The following is a 23,859-nucleotide window of genomic DNA, read 5'->3' on the forward strand; positions in this document are numbered from 1 at the left end:
TGACAGGTAGGAACAATGGGACATAGAATGAAGAATTATGGGCTAGCAGCTGGGCCCAGGAGCACAATGCACCTCTCTGTGAGTGAGGAGTGCAAAAAAGCCCAGCCTACACGACACGGAGGAGAGAGAGAGAGAGAGAGTCACAGCGCGTTTGCATCTTCGCGAGGTTCCACTGAGAACACATTTCCAACAAAGCTCGGCAGTAATCTCTTTTGTGTGTTTATTACAAAGTCGCTCTCTTAAAACATTATGAGGGACGAAGAACTCCAATAGACGGAGAGAGAGAGGGAGAGAGAGAGAGAAATAAATGGCTTCTTATCCGAGCAGAAGCCAAACAATAGTGGAAACAAATTAAGATCAGAGCGAACTGAGAAGTGCATTGATATATTTTCTAGCCCTTTGTGTTTTTTTTTCCCCTTCTCCTTTTCTTCCGAGTGGTTAGTATGCGAATGTAATTACCGAAAGAACTGCTGCTAATCAACTGCGAATGGTATCCATTAATTAGTCTATGCCCTGGAGAGAGAGTGGGGGAATCAGCAGCAATGTTAACAGTGTTACGCACCAATGAGAAGCGGGAGCCACCAGCTCTGCTAGCAGTTGCTGAAGCAGGTGGTTTGTGCTGTCTAGGCCTCTGGTGCCGACTTACCTGGAGCTGCCCCACTAAACTATATCTGACTGGAGCACTGGGAGGGTTTGCATGTTGGCACGAATGCACACACAAATGTATAAACGCACACACCTCGAGTGAGAAACATCTGTCAATAGCTAGCACTCCTTCACTTCCCAGCTGTGTGTAACTTTGAGACACGACATGGCTGGGTTACGTCAGCCACTCGGCTGGTAATTAACCTTACGCTGGGCTTATCTTGGAAGTGTTACTCCGTCCCTCTTCTTCTTTTAGATAACAAATTGAAGTCTCAGAGATATCCTTCTCTATTCAAGCACTAGGAACATTGTTCTGATTGTGGGGGGAGATAGGGCTTCGTGCAGTGCCGTCTCTGTTTCTTCTGTCCCTGTGTCTCTCTGGGTGTGAATGCGTTTTTTTAAGAGTGAGCAGCTTTTCTTTGTAAATAGTTCTCTTAGTATTCAGGAAAACCCCAGAGGAAAACAGACAGATCTGATATCTTTATGCTACTTTTAATATAGATGCTTGTATATTTTCCTGCCTGTTGCGTGAAAGAAAACAAGCTTCTGTGAACGGAGTAGCTTTTAAAAGGTTCGGCGCAAACTTCTTGGTCAAACGTTTTCAACTCAATTACCTGCCGTGTTGCACATCGCTGGTTCGTGTCGACGACAACTTCACGAGCATTCAAGTGTATATGAATCTGGAAGTGATGTGTCATTAAAACAAACACCACGCTGTGATGTATGGTGGAAATACATACGGTAAGCACGGACATTAAGCGAATCGCATTAGCTCCATTAGAGAAAACACAATCGAGTTAAACCCAAGCGCTAATTAGTGGTGTGAAATTCCCCTGGCTCTCTGTCTCCGTGAGTCATGTTTTATTGTGTTTCCAGGGCCCTTTAAGAGCAGTTCCATATCTCCTCTGAGAACTGTGACTAACATCCAGAGAAATGTCCCCAGCCACCGGTATCAATCTTCGCCATTAAAAGCTGCACCATGTTGCGGCGCAGCCCGGGCCAGAGGCCCCGGCGGACGACCAGAACAGGGAGTGGAGATTATTATTGTTATTCCCAATTCATTTTTTTGTGAAGGGGCGGGGGGGCAATTGCCGCTCATGTTCGCAGCAGTGACGATTGAGTCAAACGCCAGATGAAATTAAGTGTGATTGGAGGGACCACGCAGCTAAAATGGGTCAGCGCAGACAATGAAGGCTCTGTAATTAAAATGACGTGATGAGTTAGACGAGAGCTGCCATGTGAGGGGCCAAACAATCGCGAATGTGCACGGAAAAGCATTTTGGAATCAGAGAACATAAATGACAACTTGGGGAATGGAATTACTTGACTTTTTTCAAAAATAAAAGCTCCTGAAACACAAAAACAAACTGGCCTTAAATGTCTAGTAAAGCACTGTAGCAGCAGCTCAGACAGGCAGTAATGTTAGATGCATTCAAGAAACCAGCATCTCACTTCTTAACATTTCCAAAAAGCAGTCATGTACTACAGTACTAGAAGGGAACCCAAAGGGAAGCCATAGAAAAAAGAGTGCTTTAAAGTAGCTGTGGGGTAGAGGGCTTTTATTAACACAGTGAATTCACGGTTTAAAGGTGCTCTGTAATATGAGTCGCGCTCAGAGCCAGACGTGGCTACATGGCAGAGCAAACACTGGGCACTCAGTGTTTTTATTTCTCCTTCTGCACCAGCAGCACATTTCTTCAATAACTGTTTAACAGGAGAGAATTAAGAGCTTACACGGGCCCTGATCCTAACGTGAAAAGACTCCACTGTCTGCATGATCGCAGGCAGACAGAAAACCAAGCAACCTCGCAGTGAATGGGATGAATATGAATTTCTGTAAATGCACAGTTACCGCCTTTCTTTTTATTCTAAGTCAAGATAATGCGTCAAGGATATTCTTTGAATCAGTGTGAACGCTTCAGTTATTCATTATCAGACAAAACCGTGACAATCAGATTCTAAACAACAAACATCAGCATGCTTGTTTTTGATTTTTCTGACTGAAGCGAGTGTAATTTTGAAGCTTGATCTCTCCCCCACCCCCCCTACATTTTAAATCCCAGTGCAGGAATATTTGTATGAAAGAATGTCCAGTGGGAAATAAGGTGTTTTACAGCTATTATAGCAAACAAAATTATTTCAACCTCAGGGTGAACACAATATTGCAACAACGTGACCCCGCCTCACCCTCAATATGATGGAGTAACCACGCAGATCCTATCAGTAAACATGAACTGGACAACCAAGACCCACAGAATACACGGCTGAAGAGCCTCTGATAGCACAGCTGCCATCTCTGCATGCATACAAATGGAAAATAAACATGCACTAGCCCGTGCCGCATCTGAGCATTGAATACTGCTTTGTCAACGGTGATTAACAGATAAAGAAAGGCTGCGAAAAGATGCAAGATGACTTAGCATTTTACCATAAAAAATAAATGAAAATGGAATCACCTTCAGAAGACGGTTCCTTGGTTTTAATGTACGATCGAAAAAGTCACAATGTCTGTCAGCAGGTAACCCAATTGGACGCATTCTTCCTCCCCACTGAAAACCACCAAACTAATTCAATCAAGAGCCCAGGCTTTTCCAGAAACATATCAACTGCTGACAAGCGATTTTACAGTTCAGCTTGAGCTCAGTAATCACAGCCTAGCATGTGTTCTCTGGAACATGACACTTGTGCTAATATGTTCTCCAGTGGTCTCCATAAAACACAGCGAAAAACACCACAGTTAAAACTCAACCTCCAATCCTGAGAAACCCGCTGTAATTTGCTATGTATTATTTCATGCAATTTCCTTTAAAGCTTGGCCCGCCACCAGGCCTCTCGTTCGGTGAATCGGAGACTCAAAAGAGCAGCGCTGTTTCCTTTCCTGTGCAAACCTGGTCTGGCCCTGTGTTGTATAGCCTCTGGAAAAAAGTTATCTTCTGATTCCCGAGGTCCTCCTCACAAAATACATGCTCATTTACAACCCAATTCAGCATAAACACTCTGCAGCTGCTGACTCTCTGGTGATCACAAGGCCTATTCACGCCCAGCGGGCCGTCGCGCATGCAGCGCAGAGCCGACATATATAGATATATTTCCTCCTATGTGTGCAGCAGTCAATTTGTAAAGCGACTCCGCAACACAGCATGTCCACGCAGTCGGCTCGCAACCTGTGTTCTGATCTGCACGCCGAATCGATCGGTAATTCAGTTTAAAGCTAAAATCATTACTCCCCTCAGCCCGGCACTGTCTTCCGCCATTAGGACTGCCAGTCCTCAACTACCTAAGGTAGAATTGAGGGGAAGTTCATTGTAAGCATCTCACTCTTCCTCTGCCTCGCAGCGTGAGTACCACCACAGCAGTGCAGAGGATCCGGCGTGAGAAAAAGTCTGGGTCTTATCTGGGTTCTGAATCAAGCTGATGACAGTTTTGTTCAGGCTGTGTGCTGAGTATCTCCTCTCTCACACCACACTGACCGCTGTGGCCTGAACTAGTGTCATCACAGCTTGCTTTGCTTTACTAAACATAGACCTGGAGGAACAGTTTAAACCCTTGCGGAGATATCAAACCTGCCACAAAAGGCCATGTTTCCTACAAGAAGAATGATGGGGAATCAGCTCTAACAGTACGCTACCTTTTATTAGATCAGAGTGTGTCAAACATTTAGGAAATTCAGGTTGGAATTTGGACCTTTAACTTTGGAAGATGTCATCACTAAGGTCTCTAAAATATGTCAGCAAGAAGTTATAGTTGGAGGTTGTCATGTGCAAACCAAAAAAGAAGCACAGCTTCTGTTCTTCAAATTACTCCTCATGGTACAGTCACAGAGCATGAAACTAAGTTTGCATATCCAACCAAAATGACAAGCTTAACTATCAAAATAAAGGAAAAACTTAAAGCGATTTCACAGCTCAGCAAATATGTATTATGCTTTTTTTCGAGCTACCCAGTCATTATGGCAGTGTTGAAAGACAGTAAAAGGCAAACTATAGTTGGTGCGTTCAGCATATTCCTCGGGGCTAAATTTATATTCAGCACAGACGCAGTGTACAAGAGTGATAACATGGAGACTCAAACAGACCAGGGTGAAACAGCATTTCTAAGATCTTTGCATTTCTTTTTAAGTATTTTGAGAATGAGATTATTTGAGTTTACTGCGTCAGTACATAAATTAGTTCAGGCAGAAAAAGCTGTCAATCATAGAAAAGTCTTCTGTCTGGCACACACTGTGTTGTCGGAATCCACTCGTATTTTATAACAAGTTTAAACACATGCTGTACACTTTTTCAAACACTCTTTCACCCATGTTTGACCACTTTGGCTACTGCATTGAATGAAAGAAAACACAATGGCAAAGTCTTTTTGGGATGTTCAGCTATATACTGTAATATAATAATGGGTCTCCCAATTTAGAAGCACAATTACAGCCATAGTAGCAGCTCTGTGAGGCTGTACTTGGGCACAACAGTGCTTTGAGCTGAATCCTGACATGCTCACCATCGAAACACATGCTGACGTTTAGCAGGTCATGTTTGACCACGAACGCATGTAAAAAAATGCATGCAATCCATCCAATAGTTTTTGGGAATAGAGCTATTTCCATCTACAGTAGACCAAAGTGGTGGACCAACTGATAGACCGACACCCCCATCACTAGGGCCACACCGCTAATGTGGTTAAGAATAATAATAACACTCCCCTAGTTTTTTATCATTGACATTTAAAAAATAAAATAATGGTAACATTCTAGGCTTCTCTGTCATCAAGTTTGATGTGTAAAAGTTGATTTTAAGAGTAAACAGTGACAGTACAGTAACACCATACGTTTGTAGCATGGCCACATCCAACACCACGTTACACAATGGAGCTAAAATACACTGAGGTTCACCATAGCTATGTTTTCTCTAAGGCCTAGGACTTGAAAATGCTGCCAAAACAAAGCTGGTCTTAGCATTTGTCATAATGGATCCATAGCCTGAGCCCAGAAGTCTCAATTCTTTGCAGGTCAACATCCAACATCCCGTTTTTTTTTTTCTAGCTGTTGAAGTCTGCTCTGTACTCTCAAGAGCAAATCCTAAAAGAAAGCGCGAGCTAAATGGGGTTCCATCTTTGATCTGGCGGGGCGCAAAGCCATTGGCCCACGGCCACAAAGGAGCTTAGGCAATGGAGAGGGCCTCAGAAACATGGTGTAGCATTCTCACAATGGCTGCTGTTGCGTGGACACACAGCTCTTGAGGAAGCAACATGAGAAAGGCTCGGCTTGGTGGTGTTGTCTTGCTTTTGCTGCTAAGCCATGTCTCAGGGCTGTTTACTCTCTGCAGCTTTGAAGCAACTCCAACTCAAGATGGTATCAGAGGTGTGGATTTTAACCAAAGCTCACTCTGCGCTGCTTGCCGTTCTTCACTACAGAGCAAGACGCTGCTGTGGGGTTAAGGAGGCTAATAACTTAAAATGACATGGTTAAATGTCATACAGGAGCAAAACAGCTTTCAGACACTGGAAATGGGTTTGTTTCTGGTGCCGCTAATGGTGATGGTTGTGCCTCTCTTGATTTGCCGGACAGCTATGAGCTGGTACTTGGATTCACATAAAGCTCCATTGAAAGCTGCTGGGATTTGAGTCCTCTCTTATTGCTCTAGCAGCACAGATGCATTTTCTATTCCCTGTACTGCCGTTACTGGCTAATACACTCATTATAACCGGCTTTGGGAATGTGCACAGTCAAGAGCTTTTAGTGGTGGACTCAACACAATCCTCTATTTCTTATCTAGTAATGACAGAAGAGGGAAACATATGGGCTAAATGGGTAAGATAACACGTATTTAAATCAAAGTATTGAAAGCAAAAACATCAAGATATTCAAATCGGTAAAGGCCTTAATGCATAGTATAGTAGGGATGTCACGATACTAGAAATTTAGTAGTCAATACCAATACCAGTGAAATTCCATGATTCTCAATACCATGGTAAAAAACAAAAGTAAAACAATAAATCCTTTCAACATTCACTCCTTTATTACCTTTTGCATACTGTGTTTTTGTCAGGAAATTTAAGAGATCATAATTCCCTCTCAATTATCTATTTTATTTTGCTGTGAAAAAATCTCCCTCATACATCTGTATTTACTCAAGGTTCTCGCCTAAGACTACATTACACAAGATTACATGTGAACACATCATGATAACGTTAGAATTTACTTTCAACCAAAATCATTTTTGCTGAATAGAGCCTGAATGCATCATAATGTATGTAATGTAATCGATGGCAGCTCCTTAGTTGAAGTCGGCAGGACGAGAGCTAGTTAACGTGAGCTGCTAGCATCCAAAACGCAGCACAGTCCTGCACCGAGCTAACAGCTAAAAGCTATAAGATACTATTTCAAAACAGATTTGTTGTTCGCAATGTAGCGTGATCAGGAAAAAAATAGTGTGCATCCATAGTGAGTTTACTGCGTCCCAAACACATTTTCTATCGTCCCCGGGACTACGGGACGCTGTTGGTCTCGAGCCCTGATCCCCGGTCGACTGAAGTATCTGTTCTTGTGATATCCCCATAGTATAGCATCCTTGTGGCCAACTTGGCCTATAGTGGCTAGCTTGGTTTTGTTTCCCTAACTTTCAAGTTCAATGATATCAAAATTTAACTCCTCAGAAGTCCTTACAACTTACTTTACAGTTACACAGTTAAATGAATTCTGCCAGTTGGCTGTTTGATCCAAAGTTTTATATCTTCCAGTAACTTGCTGATCGGAATTCTTAAGTCCGGTCATAGGTTCGCACGGTCGCAATACCTTCCACGTTGGTGTGCGACCTGTGTCTTTTCTGTTATTCATAACATAAGCCCACAGTAAGCACAAACCGAACAGTTGTTCAATCTCTATAAATCTGAAAAACACAAACTGCTGAGCGGTGACTCATATATCAGTCTATTATATACTACAGGGCTGACTGTATTAAACAAATGGCTAGGCCTGCAGCTGGAAAAGAGAGGCAATATAGAGAGAGCAGAGGTTATTGTCTAATTTAAATCTTGGCTGCTTTCCCAGAGCTGTACCACATTCCAATTTGTGGCTGTGTTGCTTGGCGCTACCGACAGAGGTCCGGCTGCAAATACTCTCGGGCTCGTCTCCAGAAATGTGTCTCAAAACTGACAATCAACAAGTTGGCAGAGATTGACGATTAATTGGGGGGGGGGGGGGGGGGGGGGGGGGGGGGGGGGGTATCTTAGGTGAAATAATGAAGATGCACACATATAGATGTTGTGTTTTTGTGCCGTTTCTGCAGGTGCCTTTTCCCCCTCCCCCCGTGGTTGCAATAATGTATCTATAATCATTATGACTTGATGTGCTACAACAAAGGCTCATAAAGAAAGCCAGTGCATTGCGCCTGTAATGTCTTTGAGTTCCATAATGAAATAGCAGCTGGAAAAGACATCTGTGAACACATAGTAGTTACAGAATGGTTGAGCGGGCTCTTAGAAGCAATTAGCTATTTCAAGCATTTTCTTCTTGGCACACTATTGTCCGTTCATCTGGTGGATTGACAGCACACCAGGACATCATTAGCAAACCTGACGGCTGTTGAGTCGCAGACATTGTTTTTCTTGTGACAGCAACCATCAGGCTAAGTGCTTCACTAATGTTTTTAACAGTATTTAAACTCAAAATGTCACTTTAACATTTCCTACTTCAAAAGCAGCGCGAGATTAAGATACCGGCTTTGAATAATTACAAACACTAAGCTTCAACTCTGATTCCATATCATTGCGCTGACATTTAAAGAGATCCAGAACAAAGACACACTACACATCTTTTAGTCATAACGCAAAAAAACTGATTCCTTTCCTCTGTGTGAAATGACAGGTTGGAGATCAAAGGCACACATGCTGTGTATTGAAGCGCTGCTTTTTTTAAGAGAACAAGGTAAGTTAGCAAAGTGTTCACACATGGGGAAACAAAGTAGGAAAAGCTTTATGCAAAAATCTTCTCTGTTGATGACACTTTGTCAGTGTGCGGCCAATCAAATGCAAACATCTTCTCCAGGCTGAATTTCCCTACTGCTGCTATCAGGCAAACTAGTGAAAATCCATTTGTCACACAAGTATTACACTTGCAAGTACATTTTATACACTGCAGTTGAAAAAAAGATGAGTAATTCTTGTTGTCCTGTATACGTGTTCCTCCAACATAACTGCACATGAAAGTGTACAAGAAAATAACCCTAAATATGTCCCTTTTTAAAATTTAAAATAACCATAGATGTTGTATTTGTACCCCTCTTTACAGCTGTATTGATTTCCTCCTTTTGCCACAGCTCCCTCTGAGCACTTTTATCCCATTTCTCCAGTGTAGGCAGCTAAAAAAAAAAGGGGGTCACTGACATTTTCTGTATTTGAGCCTTGACCTCTATTTTAGAACCATGCTGTGAGTTTCTCCACCAAAATAAATGAGAGCAGCGCACAGTCTGCTCTGCGCTCACACCTTCCCCTGCACATGTTTTCCAATCACTCTTCATTTGTCTTCATTAGGGCCCATGTTTGACCCGCTTCTCCAATTCCCTACCAGTATATATAGTCTACACAGAGCATCAGAACGTGTGATATTGTAGCCCAAATTGCCTGGTATCGTGATGTTTATATGCAGAAGTGGACATAGTCTCGGTGACGTTACCCATTGGTTTTTGGACTATGGTTTTGAAGCCTCGAGTTCGGCATTTTGTCCATCGCCATTTTGGTTTTTGGCAACCATAAGTGACATGAGAGAGTGGAGCAAAGTACAACTGAATGCTAAGACATTTTTAGGCGAGCAAATTGGTTATAATTAACTTTCACAAACTGAAAACACACTGTGAAAGGGTTAAAGTTGTAACACGAAAACACAGACAACTCCCAGATTGGAAAACACCGTGGTAATTGTGGTAAATGGGGACCATAATTTACTAAATGAACATCATGCTGTATTGAAGAAGACTTGAAACTAGCGATTAAGACCATAAACTCGTGTTTATAATGTTTACCGAGGTAATAAATCAAGTGAGAAGTAGGGTCTTTTTCTCATAGACTTCTATACAATCAGACTTCTTTTTGCAACCAGAGGTGTCGCCCCCTGCTGGCTATTAGAAAGAATGCAAGTTTAAGTCTCTTCCGCATTGGCTTCACTTTTCAGAACCGGAGGCTGCCGCCTTGTAAAAGATCCATGATTGATCCAATTAATCAATACATAAACAAAGCTTGTAATGGCAATATGAGTGATTTCAAAAGGGGGCGCAATGCCGGAAATACTGACTGCAGCTGTTCGTCGGAGTGAGGAACAGAATTCCCACCGTCAACTTGTCATCAGCTAATTCACCTGGAGCCAGAGGGGGAGATTCACTGGACACATAGGGAGAGTTAATCTATTCATTCGTCTTTGCTAAAGAGATCGACCCAATTAGCTTGCCACATTGACCGACAGCCCTTGTGTTTGCTTTTCTCCCTCGACTTCCTTCCTCGTCTTAAATCAGGAGTTATGCAGTTTATGCTGGCTCCAGCTGAACGCCTCTAAAATTATTCGAGGGAACTGTACAACAGTGAAATAATCATGATGTCTTTATTCAAATCTGTCGAGTCTGAAATATCCACCACTGCAATTTGCTGTGACTGATTAGCCAATGGAAGGGTTGCTTGGGGATAGCTCTCCAGAGTTCTGTAATTGAGCGGATTTGACTTGGGAGAGGTTTTCTCTTTCTGCTGATAACTACACACATTCCTCTTTTTAATGTACTTTTCTTTTTTTAGCCTCTCCTAAGAACCAGTGCACATCAGAATTATGACGCTTGCAGAAACAGCAGTATGTAGGACAGTTCATATTTTCGATTGCTGGCCCTTGAAAATGTGATTCCACATCGTGTTTCGTTTGATGATTTACCAAAGTGTCTCTGGCTGTAGCCCAGAGACCAGTCGGTGTTAGATGGCCTGGTCACCGCAGAACTGTCAGATCTAGAAACTCAAAGATCAGGGACAACAATGGCCCAGAGGACTGCCACCGTGGCCTCTGACATACCACGATAGGCTAAACACAATGTTCATGCAAATGTCTGTGTGCACTACTAATTTTGTATTACAATATATGAAAGCTTAAAATGCTATACCTGAATTTTATCATTTGGTGTCTTTTAGATCTCTTTGGAGGGAGGATTCTGTTTTTAAGAGTTATTTTACCAACCAAAGCAACCCATTATCATATCAACTTATTTTGTACTAGCCATATGCAGTCTTTTATTGAAGTGAGAGTCCCTGTTACAAATCAAAGACTACAGAGCTACAACGATTAATCAATTAATTGTCAACTATTAAATCAAAATTATGCGATTCCAGCTTCTTAAATGTGAATATTTTCTGGTTTATTTACTCCTCTATGACAGTAAACTGAATGTCTTTGAGTTGTGATGAACAAAACAAGACATTTGAGGATGTAATCTTGGTCATATATAGATAGATAGTGAGAGAGAAAGAGAGAGAGAGTATATAGTATAGTATAAGTATGGTTATATTCTGTAGCTGGCACATATGTGAATTAGAGGGATTGCGAGGCTTAAAGAAGGGATGAAAGGCATCAAATAATGCTTAATAATGAGCTGTTTCATTATAATCCTGTACGGGTAATTACGAGATTAATATGTCAATGCTGATTTTGGCAGGTTCTGAAGCCAGAAAAGGCTATATTTACCACAGTCCTTGAGCCACAATGCACTGAAAAAAGCTTTCTTTCAAATTAAATCTCATTTATATTGTACAGAAAAAAAAGAGAGATGCTGTTATTCTTTTCCAGAACGCACCACTAATGCTCCGGGGCATGATTTGTCATTGTTATTCAGTGCTCGCTCACCTACACTTAAAACATGATCCTTCTGGATTTTAATTAAGCACCGAGGTACCTCCCAAGGGGTTCTGGCTTGGCAAAGGAAACTACTTTGATTTATGTACTACTTTGTTGTTCCTGCTTGAAGCTTGCCTGTTATGAGAGACTGTGGTGATGAATGAAAGAAGCGGGCAATTATTCTTATTTGTTAATTAGTTCCTGTTAGGAATGTATTCTTCTGACAACATCAATAGTGAAGCTGAACATAGAGTTGTCTCTTTACACGTCATCTCTCATCACCTCACACCAATCAAACATAAACTAGTGACTATGTTAGGACTGGGTAAATTGGGAATCTTACTGGGAACATGTTGATACATGTTCAGCTAAATTTGGTGACAATTCACTACTAAATCAACAAAAGCTGATAGGAATGTGCCTCAGTGTATTCAGCATGCCAACAGGATGATGGATGCATCCCCCATACTCACCCCTCCATACAGCAGCAAATAGCACAAACCAGCAAATTACTTGTAAATACAGTACTAATTTGCACAACACTATGGGATGCCATTTCAATAGCAATTGTACTCAAACACCATTTACTGGCTGTTAGATCAGTAATTATCAGCAAACATTGTGGCAGTTTAACACAATTCCTAAAGCGTACATATTTGTAAATTATCAATATGCCTCTCAGTCATCGGAGTATGATATTTACACACCATTTTAATACTGATTTTATGGTTAAGCATAGGGCTGTGCAATTAATCGAATTTCATCTTCAATTACGATTTTGGCTTCCAACGATTATGAAAACAAGATAATCGAGATAAAACGAATATTGTTCGGCGTTAAGTTTCGCAACAACGCTCTTGTTTTGTCTTGTGTTATAAATCCAGTGCACCCCTTTCTTTAACAGCAGTGCGCTTTTGACCCGCTTGGCAGGTCAGGGACGGCCGCTCGGTGTGGAAGATCATCTCGTGGGAACTCTCCCTGGTGCTGGCTGCCCCTCGCTGGGCGCATTTCCTCCGTGGTGGTGTACCGCAACCGGCTCTTGGTGGGTGCATTTCCTCCATGGTGGTGCACCGCAACCACTTCTTGGTCGGCTTGGAAAGGCCCGGGGTCAAGATGGCACTTTACAGCACCCCTCACCTAGACCTCGCCGCTTAGTGCTCGCTGCGCCATCTCTCCCTGCGAGGAGGGGCGGAGCTGCAAGCTCCTGGCGCGACTATCAACCGGGGCGGACTGTCCCTAGTGTGGCGATGTCGGACCCCGTCTCGTTGCTTTGTGGGTGTGACTTTTTTACCGTGTCATCACCATTCATATTTATACAACCAATGTATTTATGATTAAATTGTTTACAAGAGCACAAAATTCTTCATAGATCTAGCCTCTTAATTTTGCTCTCAAAATGCACCACATTGATGCATCTAACTTTAATATGTACAAAATGTTCTTTCTAAATGCATGATGTTTCCAAAGTCAATGAGTAATTTTGATCTCAATATCGACCAAATGAATCATGATTATGATTGGACATAGTCGAGCAGCCCTAGTTAGACATATTAATGCACAAGGCAAAACAATGAACCCCATAAAAAAAAAAAAAAATACAGGTACTGTACAGTGATTCATAAGAACAAAAACATCCCTTTTTTATCCTGTAGTAATGAGACGCCAAACACATTTCAGATAGATGAATGTGCAACATATTCCAGGCAGTGTTCACGTGTATAACATCCCAAAAGTATTATACTTGTTAGCCAAAGCTAATATTGTTGTTTCTCTTTCTAGATAGGTATTACTTATTCAGTAATCGTATAGCGTGGACAGCAGCCAGCTTTCAATATGAAACTTTAAGTACTGGCAGGAGTATAATCCAGACTACCCAGGTGTGCAATATGCAGCTGTTTGTAATAAAAGGCCACATGCGCTGCAATAACAGATGACAAATACTCATAAGTGATGTAATAATGTTCAGACGATTATCTTTTTCTATGCAATCTGGTTACAAAAGCACCATAGCTGTTGAGTGTGTAATGGTGTTCTTTCACTTTTTATTTTATTGAAGTTTCTCTGGATGAGTGTCAGTTGATTGACTTCAGTGTAAAACGTGGTGTAAAACTTCATCTGGGCCTGCTGTGCCATGTATCCGCATTGACAAATCAAAGCAGTAGCTGAAGATGAAAGCGAAGATGGTCAGCCACCTCAGTGACACAAGAATGGTTACAGACAGACCTTGTAAAAGGTCCGCTCTCCTAGATGCGTATCAGAAGGTAATGAAGTCTCGACACTACAGGGGTGCTGCAGGATCGCTACGATTAGCTGGTAGAACTGCTGAAGGTCAACACTGCTGAGCTGAGCAGCCACAAGCTCTCATAAAACCATGCAGCGTATCATTATTTTCAAAGTGTTTCATTATGGACGGTTAACCTTGGCTAACTCCGACCTCACACTTTAATCAGCTGCCTGTAATGCCTTTGAAACAGTGTAATCATTCAGCTTCTCTTCTTGTTTATCAGTGGGAGAGACACAACTGTTGTGAAGCCTATGAAAAAAAAAGGGAGAAATCCCTGTTCCCTAGGCTGTGCAGGTATTTGAAAAGTTACACCGTGAGTCAGAACCTCCAAAGATGAAGAACTAGATCAGCTTCCTTGGAAGGAATGTCATTTGAAAGAATCGTCAGTGGCCGTCCAGCGGGAGGGGAAATCCTGCCAAGGCTGAGGCCTCACAGACCTTAATCCTGTTTCTACTTCTGCCATCCCGCACTACGACCACATGTGAGAGTGCACGAGCCAGCAGCAACACACACACATATCACAATAAACAAGGACATGCTGTGAATGAGCCGCGACTTCAACTCCCCAAAAATATCTGAAGTCGGCTCAAGAATTTCATGGACCCCATTCATGATCCCAGGGACCGGACCTTTAATATAAGGCTGGAGGCCATGTCCATTGTTCCTTTTGATCATGCAACTGAATTAAAACCAGACTGATTCATGAATACTGCCTGATTTTCATCTAACTGGAAATCTGACATAAAGAATCCTCAAAGCGGTGATACTTCAGTAACATGTTGAGAGCTTTGCTCATTCAAATCAAGATAATTGTTGGGCAATTACAGCCAAAAGAATGATGTAAGAGTGATGTAATGAGTCGACAATGTTTTGTGCAGAACATCTCTGATTTGTCTTCCCTACAGGATCAGGTCCTGGCAACTAAAGCATGATTAACATCTTTGTGGTTATGTTTAGGCAACGCAAAGCTCGTGGTTGAGGGTTAGGAAAAGATTATGATCTAAGATTGATATTGGAAAAGATCAGTGCGTCCTGTCTCATGATTTAAAGGTACAGTGTGTAACATTCAAGGGGATCTATTAGCAGAAATGGAATATAATATCCATAACTATGTTTTCATTAGTGTATAATCACCTTAAATTAAGAATCGTTGTGTTTTCGTTAGTTTAGAATGAGCCCTTCATATCTACATAGGGAGTAGGTTGTTTTTACGGAGTCCGAAAACAAGAAATGTGTCAGGAGAGGTCAAGAAGCCACAGGCTTATACAAAGGACTTCCCCCCCAACCCCAGGAGAGAGAAAAAACAATAACAAAAAAGGAAGTAAGATCTAAACTAACAATTTTCAAAAAATACAACAAAAGTTAAACAACAACAAGAAGCACACAAAATGAGCAAAAAACTAACCAAACAGTGGAAAACAATCCAATAAAATACATTAAAAAACAGTACAGAAAAAAAGAAAGAATATCTAAACATATCAAAAGATAATTAGACATCATGAATTAAATATGATGATAATTTCATTTTAAAAATGTTCTAAGGATAACGAGCTCTTGATAACATATATTTTGGCGTTTTGGTGGTCCGCCATGTTTCTACAGTAGCCAGAACAAACAAAACAAACCCTGGCTCTAGAAAGAGCCTTTCGCGTTGTTACGTTACCTGAAGGCCACCGTAGTTCTTCGACACGCTCATAAAACTGCGGTAACGTGTGCCGCAGAGTGCAAAACTGTGGTACCGCCAGCCGTCTGACTTCCGTTGCTCCTAAAGTAGTGTTATTACGGTAAGGTACGGTATGGTTTTGCACTCTGCAGCTCACGTTACTGCAGTCTTGGAAATGGATGAGTGGAGGGGTACTCAGTTGGTTGCAATATGCAACACAAGATGCCGCCAAATCCTACACACTGTGCCTTTAAGTCACGTTTCCAGTCTGCATAAAGACAAGTTCTTTAAAGTGAGAAAGTGTAAAAATGTCTGTAGAAATTGCAAAAACATGCGCTAAATTAGTGACTCAACAGGAGCGAAACAAAGACAGTAGATTAGAGGGTGGAAATACAAAGAAAAACATAAGGTAGTTGTTGTTTAATTGCTTGCAGAAGGGCCTCTTTACATGAACTTGCTGTCTACGATGGATAGAGAAGGATGGAAGAAATGTCTGCCAAAGTATAGGGAGGGAAGACATAAAGGGCAAACATATTCTTCTAAGAACAGCTGTCTTATTCTCCTGTGGGACTTTACGGTACAGCGAGACAATCCTCTATCAGAGCACTGTATACTGAGATCCTGATATCACCGTGAACATGAATTATGGCAAAAGACAAAACTATACATGCCAGAAAATATCTAATGCATGTATATGAAATATCCAAATCAAACTGTGGCAGGGTGAGACGGCAGTTTTCCAATTCTAGGAGACTATTAAAGCTCATTTAGGGTGGAGGAGGGGTGGGTTTATAGGCTGCGGTATTATTGCTATGGTAGAGTAACTGCTGAGATAGACATTAACATTATCCAACTGCCACAAACAGACGTTATGTTTGAGAAGGATTGCCAGCATTAACAGAATCAAGCAAAAAAGGGAACTAAACTAAAGCTACATTTTTAAAGTGACGCTTTCATGTTTTGCTGTGTGATAAACAGGTCGTATTTAAAGTTAGTCTTTCTTGAACTCTGCGTCAATTGGCTCCGACGTGCCATCTAGTTGACCATTCAAATACGACTTTTATTTACCCCCATTATTTAAGCTCTTTGTTCAGCGGGTCTGAGGGATATTTGCACACCTGCTACTATTGTCAGTCCTTTTAATGCAACCCGGTAACACGCTGCATTATGGGAATGTGTCACGTTAGGAGGGGGGGGCAGGTGAAAAAGGGTGGATTAATCACACTGCGTGATGTGTAATACTACACACACCTGCAGCCCCATACACCTCTAATGAGAAATATATTCACATTCAACCTGATACATGAACATTTGCCGGAGCAGTGACTAATATTTCTGTGAGTAGACTGCTTTAGTCAGAGTGGTCACAGCTAAATTGGAGTATAGAGAGAAATCCTACACCCAGACAATAACTCTTGTTTGGTTGACAGGACTAATTTATGTGTTACGGGGAATAATATCTACACTTTGAAAATTGGATATTCTGCATTAACCTGATTGGAAGCTGATTTAAAAGTAAACAGCAGGAGAGAAGTCTAATACAGAGATGGCAGCAATGAATTCAACTAGTCCAGCCTAGAAAATATTACCCATTTGTCAGTGGCCTATGCTCCTTGAAAAAGAGCTGAAGTCAAGCAAGTGAAGTTAAAAAGTGAAACAGCTGAATGTTTTGATACAGTCTGTGAGCCCATTAAGAGAATTGGACATTAGATCTATGAAACATGGAATGGCTGCCTCTCTGGAAAGCTTTAAAAATTAATGTGTCTTAACAGCGAGGCTAACCACTAAAGGGACACAACGCTTATTGAATCAGCCAACCAGAAGTGATTGACTGGTCCTTTTGAAAACTATTTAATTCGCGGTAAAAGCAGTTTTCTGGGGGCGCGGGGAGTTTTTCCCCTTCCTTTTAATAAGTCAGCAAGGTTGAGGCTGTCAAAGATGTAGTGAGCCAAAACCAGATTAAATCAGTTTATCATGGTGGAAAAAAAGATATATATATATATTTTGTGGGGGCTGCTGCTTTGATTCAAAGGGGCACAGTATTTACACAGATATCAGAAGACTCCTTCAAACTCGCACACAAACTTCAGAAGGTTCATTTGACCTTTGACCTTACAGGATAAACTAACCCAAACAGTAGATTTACTATTTTTCATGTCGATGACATATATACAACTTAGCAAAATAAGAGTAACTGAAGTGCTTTTGGTGCTCAAGTCAAGAGGTATCTCCGTCTTATCTTAAGATCATACAACTCCCTCACTGACCGGTTCAGTCTCTGTGTGGAACTATTATTTATCGGTGTTTTTGGAGTAGGCTTAGCTTTTGTAAGTTTAAGCAAGTTTATGTTGTGTCAAACAACGTTGCACTTGAACTTTCCCTTTTCATACTATATATGGAGCTTCAATGATTAATTAATTACAATTGTCAACTATTAAATTAATCACCAACTATTTTGATAATCGCTTAATTGTTTTTTTAAGATAAAAAAGGCAAAATTCTCTGATTTCAGCTTCTTAAATGTGAATATTTTCTGGTTTCTTTACTCCTCTATGACAGCAAACTGAACATCTTTGAGTTGTGGACAAAACAAGACATTTGAGGACGTCATCTTGGGCTTTGGGAAACACTGATCGGCATTTTTTTTTTACCATTTTCTGACATTTTATAGACCGAACAACTAATCGTTTAATCGAGAAAATATCGACAGATTGATCGACAATGAAAATAATCATTAACACTAATATATGGTTTAATCACCATCAAAATAAATTCTACATTGGAATTATTACTGTCATGTTTTAGCTGCACCATACTGATGCATCACATAATGACATATTTTGGGGAAAAGTAATAAGAAGGCAAGGAGCAATTTTTATTTGCGTAACAGATTGTACTGTACTGCCTCTAAACTCTCTACTGTGAATGTGATGATCAGAAATAAGGAAAAAAAAAACTTGTTATTGCGATCAGAAAGAGAGTTAATGTTTATGTAGAGTACAGACAACACTTTAAGCACTACAACTGAAGAAAAAGAAACGACTCTTCTTTCATGACTTTGGATGTCAAAATAAACATTTTTTTTCCTCAGGCACTTACATGGTTTGATGGATGATGTAGTGATGTTGTACATGATCAAAATCCAATAACAAATGTGCCTCTCCTGTGGATTCATCCTCTTTGTATTACTGAAATAGATGTTTCTGAAACAGCCATGCAGCTACAAATTATAGGGCAACTATCACTGCCAGTTTTAATCCTAAAGGGAAAAAAACATGAAACTATACACACATGGTTTGGCCTACTGCTTTAAGATACTCAACATGTAAACATGGGTTCTTGCTCTGATTTGTCCCTGGTCATGAGATCACAGCTTCTACGTCTACAAGCGATGTCTGGACATGGGATGCCCGCTGGGTCCACAACCCAGCAGTTGAGAAACAACTTAAGAGTGCGATGTCTGCCTAAATGAGCCGCGCTGAGTAATGTACACGGGGATGTAATGAAGTGGATTTATGAGCAGTGATGGCAGGATTACAGAAAGTCTTTACGAGTGCTGATCTGGGTAATGGTCTATGTCTGTCTAACATTTCAGAGCCTTTCTCATATCCACCTCATAAACAAAGCAGACAACCTGGTCTTATGTTTCCCACAGGTTCAGACTGTTGGTTCAGATCAGCAGATTATACTAGTAAAACAAGTTGAAATGAACAGAAACAAACTCGGTGTGTGTGTGTGCATATGTGCCATATGTCAACATCTCAACGTGATCGACAGAATAAAGAGTGACAGCTGCAGGAGGCTCAGTTTAATACAAGTCTGTGAGCTCTAGTTTGGGTTGCTTCTTCAGAAACAATCATTGTGCACCCTTAAAAAGTCAGTTTTCATAAACATTACATAGTTTCCAATAATAGGTCATAGCGTCGGTGTGTGCTATCATCAGCTTCATTCGGCGTTAAGACATCCTGCAGGAAGTGTAGAGCTGTGCATTAACAAAATGTTAACATCTGCCCTGTGGAGACACATGTGCGTGTAGCGCAGTTTGTCTGACAGAGCAGTCATTCTTGGAGGCAGGAACTACCAAGTACAGTGTGTCTTCGAGCAGGCGGACTAAAAATAACACCGTCTAATCTCAGCAGGGAAAATTAGGTGTTTAATAAATCTGTTGAACTACGTCTCCTGACAAGCTACAATTAAAAAGACTCAGCAAAACACATCGGCTATTCACTTCTTGGACGTTTTAAACATTTAACATGCACCTTGAAGTCATATCCATCAACTGCTGAGTTTGACAAAGCAGACAGCCTCTGAGGTTACACCCCCACCCCCCAATACACACACACACACAGTATCAGCGCGCACACACACACACACACACACACACATTTAAAGCTGTGTTTGGATATGTTTAGAATGTGTGTGATGAAATGGCACCAGCTGTGTACACTGGAGAGATGCACAAGGCCCCCCGGTTGAGCAGAGAGTTAACCCCTTCCCTCCCGCTGAAGCAGAGAGGACAGCAGAGACAAAAGAGGCCTGGTCCACTATGGTTTAAACACAATAAGAGGTTATAGCCCCGAGGTTTGTTGCTGTAGACGTACACTAAGGTCTTTCTCTCAGTTCTTTAAGTCTTTTAGTTTCCCCCACATATGCATGGGTCAGTAGGGCACACGTGTACCTTGAGCAGGCTTCTGTTTCACCTACTTCACCACATTCTACAGGCTCAATAAAATGATAATTGCAGCTGCAGCCCTACATCATCAAGTTGGGTCTAACAGTCGGAACAACTTCCTAATTATTGTTTTTACAGCACAGTCAGTCTTTCATACCATACGTGAGCAGATGATAAAATACAAAGTAAATGTTGAATAAATTCTCAGGAGAGTTTTCAGTTTAAAAAGGAAAAAAGTAGACTATGTGCAGAAAGCGATAGAGGATTTGTCTTATTATAAAGTACTTAAAGTTGTGATCCTTCAAATTTAGACCTGGTTGATTTGGCGACAACCGTGGTTACCATGGTAACAGCAAGTGGTTTAATACAACATCAAAAACACTACGAGCAGCTACTTTCTTAAAGGAACAGTGTGTAACATTTCAGGGGATCTATTAGCAGAAATGGAATACAATATTCATAACTATGTTTTCATTAATGTATAATCACCTGAATTGTTGTGTTTTCGTTAGCTTAGAATGAGTCCAAACCAAACACTGGCTCTACAGAGAGACTTTCACGTTTTAACGTTACCTGAAGGCCACTGTAGTTTTCCGACACGCTTGTGAAACTGCAGTAACGGTGCAGTGAGCCGCGGAGTGCAAAACCGTGGTATCGCCAGCCGCCGTCAACTTCCGTTGCTCCTAAAGTACTGTTTGTATGGTAAGGATGGCCTCTGAGTGAGGCGAACGGCATTACCACGGTTTTGCACTCGGCACTCGCCGTCTTGGAAAGGAAGGAGTGAGCAAAGGAGTACTCAGTTGGTTGCAATCTTCAACCACACCACTAAATGCCACCAAATCCTACACACTTTCCCTTTAAGCCGCAGATATACTTGCTTTTAACTATGCATTCGCGTGCGTATGATGGTTGCCTCACATATTCTGCATCCGTTTGGAGCGTTGGTTGTGTACATCCTCAGAAATTAACGCAATGTGTTGCATGACCTGAATGCATGGTTAAAAAACTAGTACATCTCCAGCTTTAGAAATACAACAGAAGAACAAACGGTTCATTTGTTTACAACGCAACCAACCACACTAATAAACGCTGATTTAATAAAGAAGTCAGTCAATAGTAATTACAACCACAATCTGATTTCATGCTGAACATGGCACTAGTAGTCTTCTTGGTGGTGTGCAGCCTGTTGCCAGCAGCTCACTGATGAAAAATAATGCTGAAAATTTTCTTTTTTTGTAGACACATTTATAATGTACAATTTTTGAATCTAGTGCAGGAATGGCAGACTCTGCCACTACCAATAAAAACGAATATATCGTTTGGTAATGAATGTCTGTTGCACGGAAACTGCCGACCAGAAATAATCACAAAAATGGGGTTTGATTCATGGAAATCTGAAGGATTATAACTTTAAGTCAAAAGAAGCTGTCAATTAGAAATTTGATGATAACTCGTCTCAGCTCAACATCAACAATAATATAGAAGGTCTCACAGGATGACTTTAGTTTGCACCTTTCCATCTACAATGTGCTATGAAGCTATTTGTCTATATGTTTGTCTGTATGCTTCTGCAATAGCACCATTAAAATACTCAGATGTTTGGTCAATTACCAAAGAATTATGACGTCTCAGTGGAGCTGGGATTCGTTTTTGCAAATAAGCCTCAAGTGTTAGCACCAGTGCAGGTGAAGAGTTTGTATTAACATCTGTTGGTAATTTCAGTCTCTGCGCCTGGAGGTAATGAAAGCCCGCACTAAATGGTTACTGTATCTGAAACATTATTAAACCTTAAAAGAAGAAAAAGAAATAGACCAGATGGCCATAAATATGGGAAAAAACACAAAGTCCATTTCATGAAACCATTAAAGTCAATCAAATTTGACTTTTACAAAATACCAAAACCAGATTACAAATCCAAACAGCTCCTAGTCTTTGGTTGATGCTGAGGAGTTTGCCCAGAAAAGCTACAGAACTTTAACTATCTCGCATCACCGGCATCACCAAAATAAGAAATTGGACAAATGAGGACTCGATGTGTTCATTTTAAGTTGTCTAAACTTTAAAAAGGAAGCTCTTATACATTTCATTGACTAATACCAGGTGTTCTTAACATGAGCCAGTAAAGCTAAGAGTCATTATAACAGATATAAATTTAAAAAAAACGCAACTTGAAGTATCAACCAATCAGTAAAAGTAGGAGTCTTGGCAGGTGTGCCCTTGAGCACAGCTGATAAGTGTTTAACCTTAAGTAAAGGTAGTTTACGAGAAGCGGACCCTGCTGTGACAGCCCTGTCCTCCACTTAAACCTTTGCATTTGCTGTAAGGAGAGTTTTGATAAAGGAACAGTGTACCAGATTACATCAAGTGATCTTTCCTGAATTTATCATTTTGTGAGTATTATTCAGCCGTGTGAAGTTGTGGCATGTTTCTCCTCAGTACCGCTGTTCCTCCTTCATCTCGGTGCCAACAAAAAGGCAGCTTCATTAGTCATGACTGCAGCACCTAATTAAGTTTGTGCCACTCGTTTGGATTTTTCTGTAAATTTAAAAGAATCTCTGATGTTTCAAAGTGCCTCTGGGCCCTTCTGTCTCTGTTGTCATTAAAATTGAACATTTCCTGTTCCAGCGTTTTGAGAGGGTGTTTTCAAATCAAAACTGTGAATCTAGTGAACGTTTTTTGCAAAAAGAAGGTGCTGTGACGGCCTATAAATAGATTAAAGAAGTAATGCCTCAGTTCTGTGGGACTTGTAAGCACGCCGCGTCTTTTGGATGACTAACCGCTCTGCATTGTGCCACCTTTCAGCGAGCTGATTCAAATAAATTGGGAGGCTTATTTGAAAGATGCATGCGAAAGAGCCTATTTGTTCGCCATGGAAAGGCATTGTAATTAGCATGAAATGCATGCTTTGTACTCTCCCTCTCCCTCTCTCTCTCTTTCTCCAACATAACTGGTGGAGATACTGGATAAGCACCTTCTCGCCGCCACCCTCCCTCTCGCTCTCTGCCTCCTTTTGCATTGTGGCCAATTACTGTTACAGATGGAAAATTTCACTTGACCTGGGGAATTTATGAGCGGGAGTAAAATCGCACTTCGCCTCTTACGCCGATTCAAAGCAATGCAGTTAAAATTTCTCAAGGCTGATGAAGACATGATGAAATTGGGCACATATGACAACTTGGCCACATGACAAAGAGCTGATGAAACAGTGAGACAAACCTGGTAACTGTTTAGAGCAGCATCAGATTGCAAGGGCAAACAGCACTATAGGGCTGAATAATTTGGAAGGGGGTGATGTGTGTGTGTGTGTGTGTGTGTGTGTGTGTGTGTGTGTGTGTGTGTGTGTGTGTGTGTGTGTGTGTGTGTGTGTGTGTGTGTGTGAGAGAGAGAGAGAAGGGGTGTGGGATGTAGGGGCTACCATTGTTTAAACTTTGTAAAAACAGCACGCCGCAGTTGTGTCATTAGTCTGTCAAAGTGATGTTCCCTCTCGCTGCTGGGGTACGAGGGAGTCAAGCTCCTGATGGATAACACGGGCCGCATAGTTCAAGTGTTACATCACTGAGAAAACATCACAAACTATCATCTGTGTTTTTACATAACCTCTGCCAAGAGAGTTAATAAACTTGCTATACCTCACAACTTAGAAACATGGCTGCTTGTATGCAGATGTAGGGAGGTGAATAAACCAACTTGTAAACAATGCAGAAAATAGGCTACATACAACTGTGGTGTTCATCATGTGGCTGCCT

General features: G+C 41.2%; 1 protein-coding gene across 2 annotated transcripts in view; it reads right to left on the reverse strand.

Annotated features, from left to right (window-relative positions):
* Nucleotides 1-23,859, reverse strand: part of tox3 (TOX high mobility group box family member 3) — a 45,353-nt gene that overhangs the window by 20,028 nt on the left and 1,466 nt on the right. The gene's annotated exons all lie outside the window — the stretch shown is intronic.

Source organism: Sebastes fasciatus, chromosome 2 (genome assembly GCF_043250625.1).
Source record: "Sebastes fasciatus isolate fSebFas1 chromosome 2, fSebFas1.pri, whole genome shotgun sequence".
Classification (NCBI taxonomy): Eukaryota; Metazoa; Chordata; class Actinopteri; order Perciformes; family Sebastidae; genus Sebastes; species Sebastes fasciatus.